Here is a 10,277-nt window from a genome sequence, read left to right as displayed (position 1 = left end):
GTTTCTACCTGTTCATGATTCTAAAGTAGAATCATGGAGTGATTGTAGCTCAGAGGCAGAGCAGGTCAGCTACGAAGTGGAAGGTTGGTGGGTCGATCGCAGGCTGCTCCAGTCTGCATGCCAAATATCCTTGGGCAAGGCACTAACCCATGTGTATGAATGTTAGATAGTTAAGCACTTAACAGCTCAGAAAAAGTGCTTGTGTGACTGTATAAAGTTGTCTAAAGCTTTGAGCGCTCAGAGTAGAACAGCGCTGTGGGGGTCGTTGTAAAGTCTGTGCTGGTTTTCAAGCTGTCGGCTTTATGTTCTATGAAGAGAAACATGACAGTAAAATAACGAGTGATATAATCAATTACTTTCTCTTGGAAGTAATTAAGTAGCACACTGCATTACTTTTAGGGAAAGTGTTCTGTGTAACATGTGTAATTCTGACTTCTTTGAGTAATGACCTCAACATGAACAAAGCTTTGGCCATACAGCAGGCAATGAATTGACATGATACTTGGTGATGCTCATAGAAGAGCCAATGAGAATCGATAAGGAACCTAACTGATAACGAAGTGATATCGATAATGGAATTGCTAAATTCTTATGAATTCTCAATCCTAGTTTTCATCCACCACTGATTTTTAAACGTTGTTATTTGAGTGTGTGTGAAGTCCTCTGACATCACACGTGACGCTGAATTGTTCACGTCAGACTTGAAGATGGTGAGTATCGTGCTCTTCTACTCTACCTGAGCCCTCAAAGCACTTTTTGAATGCTTCATGGGAAGCATCCAGCAGGCTAGGCATTAGAGGTGGGAATCACCATACATCCCACGATACGATATTATTGCAATTTTTTTAAATATTTTGCGATATTCAGATTCTGTACATAAAGGTAAACTTTATCAATATTCATTTTATCTAATATCAAAGTCTCACACTCAGTCTTTCTCTCAGTTCAGTTTTATTGTTGACAAACTGAACGGTTTGTATTACAGTCTAGTCCAACTTAACTGAATGCAACCATCTGGTACAATTACAGCTATTCTGAACTATGCAATTTATGGAAACTATGCAGCCCCTTCAGCAACTGAAGAATTTGAAAGTAAATTAAAACAAAATATAATTTTACATTAAATAAAAAAGTTTTAAACTTAATTAAAATAAAACGTGTCTTAAATTAAAATAAGTAAACTGTCATGTTTATTGCTGCCAAAAAACATGTTAAACACATTTGGACAGTGAAGGAATGTCAGGATTCTTGCTCAGAAAAAGGATCAACATGCTCTGAAGTCAGAGCACAAAAACCCTTTTTTGTAACAAAATATCGATTTCTGCTGTCCCTGTATCGATACATTATTAGCAAACAAAATATCACGATGCTACACAGTATCGATTTTTCCCCACCCCTACTAGGCGTCCAGCAGCGTAACTAAGGAAGGACGATGAGCCACCTGATCCATTATATGCTTTATCATAAAGGAAAGTAGTCTAACGAGTCCAAACTGGGAGCTGGTTGCACAGCAGATGCAGTTGTTGTACTTGACTTGGCTAAATGTTGTAAAGGGGTTTTTCTTAGTTTTTCCTGTGGTCTTCCAGAGCTTTCAGTGCTGCACAGTTATCCGCTCCAAACCTCTTTTTAAAGAAGGTAGCAGATTTTGGATTTGTCTCTGCCTCTCTGAGGTTGATTTGGGTTTTAAGCTAAATAACAGCCTCCTTTAGTTGCCCCAACATCTCTTTGGACATCATATTGTCAGTGATGTCAGTGGCAACATAATGAACGTGAGTTGGATCATGGCATCAGCTCCAGATGTGTCATCTGCCCAAAGTGTCCTGGAATAATCAGGAGACAGGCCTCACTTGGCCACGTTGTCTAATTTTTGAGCCTCACGAAAACAGCTGTAATTCCTAAAATGTTGATGCTCAACTTTTGTTTTAAAATTCTTTGTTTTAAAACCTACTGGGGTTGTACACAGAGGAACATTTTTTAAAATATATGTTTTTGCCCAACAAATCTTAGACTTAACTGTAAAAACTTGATCATTCAGTTCCTGTGAGATTTCAGTTTGGATCAAATATTTCAATCATACAAAAGATTTGTTTCCAGGGGAATCAGAAGTTATCCATCGTTCACAGCCACTAATAAGCTGAAGGATCACCACCAGCGAGCGCTAAAAGCTGAAAGAATGAACAATAAAAGGATTTAATCAATTATTATTCTGCACTTTGCAAACTCAGAACGCCACAATTTTGATGTCAAAGACAAAGTAGACCAACTGTGCTGGAAGTATGTACACGTGCATGTTCAGACACCTCCTGCAGCTCTGTGCTGTTTGTGTTTGGTCTGAGGCTGCAACAGTATCTGAGGCCCGGGCTGATATCACTCCTAAGGCAGGTTTCTTCAGGCAGCGTTTCACTCTGCAGCCCCTGAGGAGCAAAGGAGTGCGTCTGGGAGGAAGGAACTTATTTTGGTGACTCTGGGCATGTCCTGACACCAAACTCCCAGACGCCGCAGTGCTCAAAGTGAAGGTCAAAGAGTTGAGGTCATACCAAGGCAGCCTGATCAAAGTCCAGTAGGATCTCTGGAAACATAAGCCCTCAGTCAGTCCTTTGTAAACAAATAAATAAATAAACAGAGTTGATTGAGAGGAAAATATCCCCTATTCACAAGCCAATACCCACTCATTTATATACACTATAATCCACAGTCCACACACTCTGACACATTCATCCAGGCCATCGAGGCACCTTGTTATTTTAGTATCTGAGACAGTTATGAATGACAGAGCCCAAATGAGGCGAGATTTTTTTCCATTTAGCAGGAGTTTGGGAGTGTTTCATCTTATTGCTCAAATGACAGCTTTTAATGGCGCAGCATTCATAACCCGTGCCTCTTATCATGGCTGCCTCCAACACTTGATGGAATTTGCCATCACACAATGGTTGGAAAATACACTTCAAAGGCAAGACGCATCTAATCTCCTCCACTCTGCACATTGCAAATTTGCTGTGATAATAAGATCCTGCTTTCCCAAGCATTCTTAGGGATCTGAACCAAGCAGGAGAATTTCATCCCCCCCCCCACCCTCTGTTTCTTTCTATCTTGCTCACTCCCTATGTGGCAGCGTACGGAGGGGGCTGAGGAAGTTGTGCTGCAGTTTGAGAGAATCTCCATAATAGCAACACTGCATATCTGTGGAAGCCATCCCATCCTTATGTAAAAGCCCTATTTTACAGTTTTATTCTGCACACACACACACACACACACACACACACACACACACACACACACACACACACACACACACACACACACACACACGAGTGAGACATGACTGACAGCGCAGCACACTGACCTAGTTTCCATGTGGCCCAGAAAGATCAAGCATGACTCCCTTGAAACTGCTATGGGCACAAAAAACCTGGTTCAGTGCATTCAGCCAGGCCAGTGCACATTGGTGAGAGACCAACCTACCAATCGCACTGCAGCAGGGAACAGCAGCTGCTTTAACTACAGCTTGCAATGCAGACGTGTGCCTGTGATCCCGCATCGCCCCAAATCCTCACCAAAGTCACAAGACAAGAGGAAGCACAAAAAGGAAAGGAAAAGGCATCGAGGAAGCCCTGCAGGTGAAGCTGCGTGTTCTGTTTAGTCTGGCTGAGGACGGGCTTGTCATCGCACAGGCACAGCTGGAGGACGTGCTGCAACGACGCCCCTCCGACCCCCACTACCCAACTCCCAGCACCCTACATATTCCACTCCACCCCCTCTGGGTTATCTGTACACATGGAGAAGGTTAAGGATGGCGATGCTATCATAGAGAGCGTATTAGCACAACAAAGAGGTGTTTCAGAGACAGGCCCGGCAGGGTAATTAACTGATCCCTTAAAAAGATGCTGTGTTCGATACAGAAAAACATGCTAATGTGAAGGCGTAGTGTCGACTGCTAAAGGAGGAGATGCAAACTGAGCCGTTGTCACGTATAAAAAAGGAAAACGTCACTGTGAAATTGCAGTTTTCATACCATTAGCATAACTTTAAAACTTTCAGCAGGATGTTTTTAAGCTAGCTTAGCACAAACACTGGAAACTGAAGCCAAGAAAGAATGGAAAAGATAAGAGACGCTGTCATGACGACACACTTCCACCGTTTCAGACTGAAGGTGACGATCAAAGGAGCGGCTGAAATAGCTCGTCCGCAAAGTGCCGCACGTCTCTCTGTTGTGTCTCTACTGTGTTAAATGGCATTTACCAAAATGACCAGAGCAACTATTATAATGTATTAAATAATCATTACTATCATATGTTAAATTCTGAAAGATAAGCAGAAGAAAATATTTTTTAAAGCATCCACGTGTCTGTTCTCGTGGTACGCTGTAGCTTCCCGACTCTCTACGTGTGAGTGCAGGACAACAGTTTGAATATCCATACCACTCAAAGCTTTAAAATCACTTTTGAAGAAAGAAACATTTCTATTAAACATCAAGTTTATCACAAATGTAAATATCAGCTATTAATGAAAACAAACACTCATAAAACTTAAAGATTAAAGTATTTTTTGAATACATTTTCAGCGCATGTCTCGACTGTATTCTAGCAGCACATCTTTTAACCCAACCTGACGTGTTCGTGTTAAAGGCTTATCCAGCCTGTTAGCACAGCTGAAGGATATTCTGGCTCGTACTGATGCTCTGAATAAAAGCTTTCCTCTTAAAGCCATGCACGTGTTTTTGAATTCAAGGCTATTCCAACTCTGAAATTACCAGAAAGTTGTTAATTTCATAGAAAAGAGTGTATTAGTCCATTCACTAACTGTCCTCTGCCTCCTACTCAGTGAACAGAGCAGCACACTTTGGTCTGAACGGAAGAAACTTTGTATCTTAGAGCCATGGACAGCACAGAACACGTGAACCAGCCAGCATCACTCACTGAAGTCCCGTCATGAAGTCTCAGGATGAGTTTTCACCAGCACTACCTTGATGCTGTGAAACTGCACACTCGAGCACTAACGACTAAGGCAAGGCAAGTTTATTTGTACAGCACAATTCAACAACAAGGTGATTCAAAGTGCTTTACAGAGACATTAGAAACAAGAACAAATAAAAAGCATGATTTAAAATTGATTAAAACAAGCAAATAAACTAACTAATTAACAAACAAACAAACAAACAAACAACAGTATATAAAATCAAAACAGATAAAATCAGAACAGTAGATAAAATCAGTAGTTAAATGTAAGTTTTGAAATTTAAGCTTAAAGTGTGGATTTGGTGCTTTATTCAAATGCAGCTGAGAACAGGTGAGTCTTCAACCTGGATTTAAATAAACTGAGTGTTTCAGCTGATCTGAGGCTTTCTGGGAGTTTGTTCCAGATATAAGGAGCATAAAAGCTGAATGCAGCTTCTCCGTGTCTGGTTCTGACTCTGGGAACTGATAAAAGACCGGATCCAGATGACCTGAGGGATCTGGAAGGTTCATACTGGGTCAGGAGGTCACTGATGTATTTTGGTCCTAAACCATTCAGAGCTTTATAGGCCAGCATCAGAACTTTAAAGTCTATCCTCTGACGGACAGGCAGCCAGTGTAAGGACCTCAGAGCTGGACTGATGTGGTCCACTTTTTTGGTCTTAGTGAGGACTCGAGCAGCAGAGTTCTGAATGAGCTGTAGTTGTCTGACTGATTTTTTAGGTAGACCTGTAAAGATGCTGTTACAGTAATCAAGCCTACTAAAGATGAATGCATGGACTAGTTTTTCCAGGTCCTGTTGAGACATCAGATCTTTTATCCTTGAAATATTCTTGAGGTGATAGTAAGCTGACTTTGTTATTGTCTTAATGTGTTTTTCTAAGTTTAGGTCTGCATCCATCACTACACCCAAATTTCTCGCCTGGTTTGTGGTTTTTAGATGTATAGATTGAAGTTCTCTGGTGACCTGTAATCGTTTTTCTTTGGCGCCAAAGACTATTACCTCAGTTTTGTTTTTGTTTAGCTGGAGAAAATTGTGGCACAACCAGTCATTGATTTCCTCAATGCATTTACCAAGAGCCTGTACAGGACTAACAACTTATCAATCACAACAATATCTGTCTATATCTATATCTGTCTATTAGGGCTGCCACAAACCATTATGTGAAAGTCGACTAGTCAGATCATGGACGTAACACGTACAGCTTATTGCACCAGCAGCATCTGCTCTTATATAACTATCATTAGCTTACAGCTTTAAGTGTTTAAGGTCTGTGCTAACTAAAAATAAAGACAAGATGATAGTTTATTAAATTTTAATGATTCGACTATCACAATAATGGTTTGTGGCAGCCCTATTCGAGACGCTTCAAAAACTTCTAGCACAGTGACGCATCCTAACATCTCCAGACAGCATCAAGCCAACAACAAAACAACAAGACACAAGAATGACAACAAAGCTGTGTTTTGTGACTCAAACGTAACATGACCCAAGTAAAAACAGAATCTCTGGGGTCTACGTACGGCCGGGTAAGGACGCAGCTCAGGTGAGGAAACGGCACGCACGTTATTTAGATGACAGGGAAGTGGATCGGTGGATCGACTCTGTCGTCCTGACGCTTTAATATCACTCGGGTGTGACTGGGAGGCGAGTGAAGCCGGGGAGGTATTTTGTTAAAGCCAAACAAAAGGCTTATGCAGCAGCGTGTTGCCGAGTGTGGAGCTCTGCGTGTTATCCAGGTCAGAGTGATCTAATCATGTGTGAATGAAAGCACTTGGCTGCGCTCCAGGCCGCGCTATGCCGTCATCACTCAGGAGGAAGGCGAAAACACACGTACACACACGCACACTTGCTTTGCTACGAGAGCGAGGACACATCGATGCAAAAATGCATTTCATAAATATACCTATAGAGTCTGCTAAATGGAAAAAATGAATAAATAACCACGAACAAACACGTCAGCAGGGCCGTTTACCAAAGTAAACAAAAGGAGGGGAACTGAATCCAGCGACACGGCTGAGGGATGTGGTGTCCTCACTCTAAACATAAACTCAAACATCAACTAAATGAACCAAAAATAAAGTGGAAGAAATAATGCAAACAGATCTACCAGCTAAGATTTAAAAATATAAGAGAAATCAAAATGAGCCACAAACACACAGAGCAGACGCTAAAAGAAGAGTTTGGACAAGTTAATGTGACGGCTACCTCAGAGATGGTTTCTTTGCTTTGGGTGAAATAGTGGCAAACTTGGGCACGGTGGTTAGCACTGTTGCCGCACAGCAAGAAGGTCCTGAGTTCAATTCCACCATCAGGCCGGGGTCTTTCTGTGTGGAGTTTGCATGTTCTCCCCGTGTTTGCGTGGGTTCCCTCCGGGTACTCCGGCTTCCTCCCACCGTCCAAAGACATGCAGCTTGTGGGGATAGGTTAATTGGATAATTCAAATTGCCACTAGGTGTGAATGTGAGTGTGAATGGTTGTCTGTCCCTGTGTGTCGGCCCTGCGACAGACTGGCGACCTGTCCAGGGTGTACCCCGCCTCTCACCCTATGACAGCTGGGATAGGCTCCAGCACCCCCCGCGACCCTGAAAAGGAGAAGCGAATGGATGGATGGATGGATGGATAGTGGCAAACTTACTTCAGCTAGCTGGAACATTGAAGACCCCAATACGACCCACCTGTGCCTAAATAAGGATCTGACCTTTCCTAACATCACTACAGCCTGCCCAAACCCAAACTTAGAGAGTCAAACACTCTCCTCTTGTCTTCTCCCTTCTGTGTGGCCAAAGCGAGATTCAGAAAACACACCAATCACCAAGCTTCACGTCACAGAACAACATCCATCAGATGGTGAAACACAGCCACACAAATGTGCCAAAGACTGAAACCACAGAGTCACCAGGAGAGACAAACGGAGAAATCTGTCATGTCCTTCAAAGAAACTGCTTTCAGGAAATCCAGCTCCGTAACAAACCGAGCTCTGTTCCTTCTTGCAAAAACTCACATTTTCTCAAAAACCTCAGGATACCAAATGCTGTATGGGCAAAAACCAGCTCAGGCTAAATAAACTCCAGATCTTCCTTAACCACCTCCACTACAGCGAGCATTTTGGCAATGAACTCATCCCAATCCTTTTCAAACCATAATAAGTGCATAGCATGAAATTTTAATTTACGCAAACATCCACAAAAAAAGAACAACTTCAAAAACTCTGCTCCAGCTGTAAAAATGTAGTCAGCAAAAAAAAAAGAAAAGAAAGAAAGAAATGGTGAAAACAATGAAAGAACTGAGTTCATTACAACAAATGAATCTGCCACTCAAACAAATGTCCTTCTCACTCTGAGTAACAGCAAAACCTTGATAAGAGTTTGTGTATCCGGCACGTTTGTTCGAGCGAAATCATTCCTGATTTAAAAAGTCAAAACAGCCACAAACACACAACATCCAGCTTCAGAAAGAGTTTAAGAAAGGCCCGTTATCTTTCATGCTGCGTGCTTCAGTGTTTATAAGGCTGGTTTACTAAAGCAACTATATTTATACACATTATATAAATTCAAAAAGAAAATTCCCATCTCGCCCCTGCGGGTGCTCTATAATTCAAGCTCGGGTCCTCTACCAGAGGCCTGGGAGCTTGAGGGTCCTGCAGTATCTTAGCTGTTCCCAGGACTGTGCTCTTCAGGACAGAGATCTCCGATGTTGTTCCCGGGATCTGCTGGAGCCACTCGCCTAGCTTGGGAGTCACCGCACCTAGTGCTCCGATTACCACGGGGACCACCGTTACCTTCACCCTCCACATCCTCTCGAGCTCTTCTCTGAGCCCTTGGTATTTCTCCAGCTTCTCGTGTTCCTTCTTCCTGATATTGCTGTCATTCGGAACCGCTACATCGATCACTACGGCCGTCTTCTTCTGTTTGTCTACCACCACTATGTCCGGTTGGTGTTTTTTTTTTATATTTAATAAATAAATAAATATATATATATTTATAAATAAATAAATAATAAATATATATATATTTATTATTTATTTATTTATTAGGGGTGCAACGATACTCGTATCGATATTGAACCGTTCGATACAGTGCTTTCGGTTCGGTACGCATATGTATCGAACAATACAAAATTTTTAATTTATTTTATCAACTTTCCTTCTGACGATGCTGTCTGTGTTGAGCGCTCAGTGAATCTGCGCTCGACAGTGCAGCCTAGGCAGAGTAGTTGAACACAGATTCACTGAGCGCAGGGCAAGCTAGCGAGACAGAAGTTAAGCTCTCCTTGCAACATGGCAAATTGAACCTCATTCAGATCTGGCGTTTGGAACTATTTTGGTTTTCATGTGATGTATGACCCTGAAGGTAAGCGCGTCATGGACTAAAGTAAAACAGTATGTTGGATGTGCCATGCAATGCTCAATTACATGGGTGGGAACTAGTGTGTTAGCGCAGTTAGCTCGTTAACGTGTTGGCCGTCCAGCCCCACGCACGGGGCGATCGGCGGTAGCTCGTTAACGGAGATTTGCCGTGTTGTGGCGTTAAGGTCATTTCAACGAGATTAACCTGAAAGCACTAGCGGGAACACAACGAATATGACTGCACATTTACTCCGACATCATCCTAGTGCAAAGACAAAAACAACAAGCATGCTACTAACTTTAGCCGAGTCATTTAGACAGCTGTTAGCACATGATTCTCCTTATGCTGCTGAGAATATAGCCCAGAAGAAGCAGATAGTATAGCTTTTATTTTGGAAAGAGACATTTCTCTGTAATAAACTCTCTTTTCCAAAGATGAGTGATTCCTCAATCAGACACAGGGCTCGCAAAATCGCTAGCCCGACGTCCCGGGGCTAGCGATTTTTTCAGTCGGGCTACCAAAATCTATCTCTTCCCTTCCCGTCCGGCTATTGTAGGAAAAATATATGTCAATGCTTTTGCATTCTTTCAGAAATGTAGCTGGGTAATTATGTCATTGGCATTTGCATTTGCGCTTGTTTTTTGCTTTCACTTTGCAATCGTGCGAACTGTGTATAGAGAGCGACAGCACTGATCTGTGAGTGATGATAATTTGTGCACCAATTCCTCTGACATCGTCTTATTAATCGTTAGCTTACTATGCAAACATGACAAGTGAAATCTCCCGCAGCTTAAACATGTGAGAGGTTGATCGCGCAGAGAATCGCTGAGCTTATGTGAGTGCGTCTGTAAAAGCAGCAGGATATATATTTTAGTTCTGCTGAGCCAAATAAGACAGGTCAGGGTGAAGAAGTGACAGCCAAAGAAAAGCTTACCACAAAACAGAGAAGTTATGACAAATCAGACTATAAGGCAA

At 42.2% G+C, this 10,277-nt stretch overlaps 1 protein-coding gene across 1 annotated transcript in view; it reads right to left on the bottom strand.

Moving 5' to 3' along the window:
• nr6a1a (nuclear receptor subfamily 6, group A, member 1a) overlaps window positions 1–10,277 on the bottom strand; it is a 123,632-nt gene that overhangs the window by 60,072 nt on the left and 53,283 nt on the right. The gene's annotated exons all lie outside the window — the stretch shown is intronic.

This window comes from Astatotilapia calliptera, chromosome 12 (assembly GCF_964374335.1).
Source record: "Astatotilapia calliptera chromosome 12, fAstCal68.1, whole genome shotgun sequence".
Lineage (NCBI taxonomy): Eukaryota > Metazoa > Chordata > Actinopteri > Cichliformes > Cichlidae > Astatotilapia > Astatotilapia calliptera.
The sequence above is the reverse complement of the archived record's forward strand: the minus strand, read 5'-3'. Positions and strand labels throughout refer to the sequence as shown.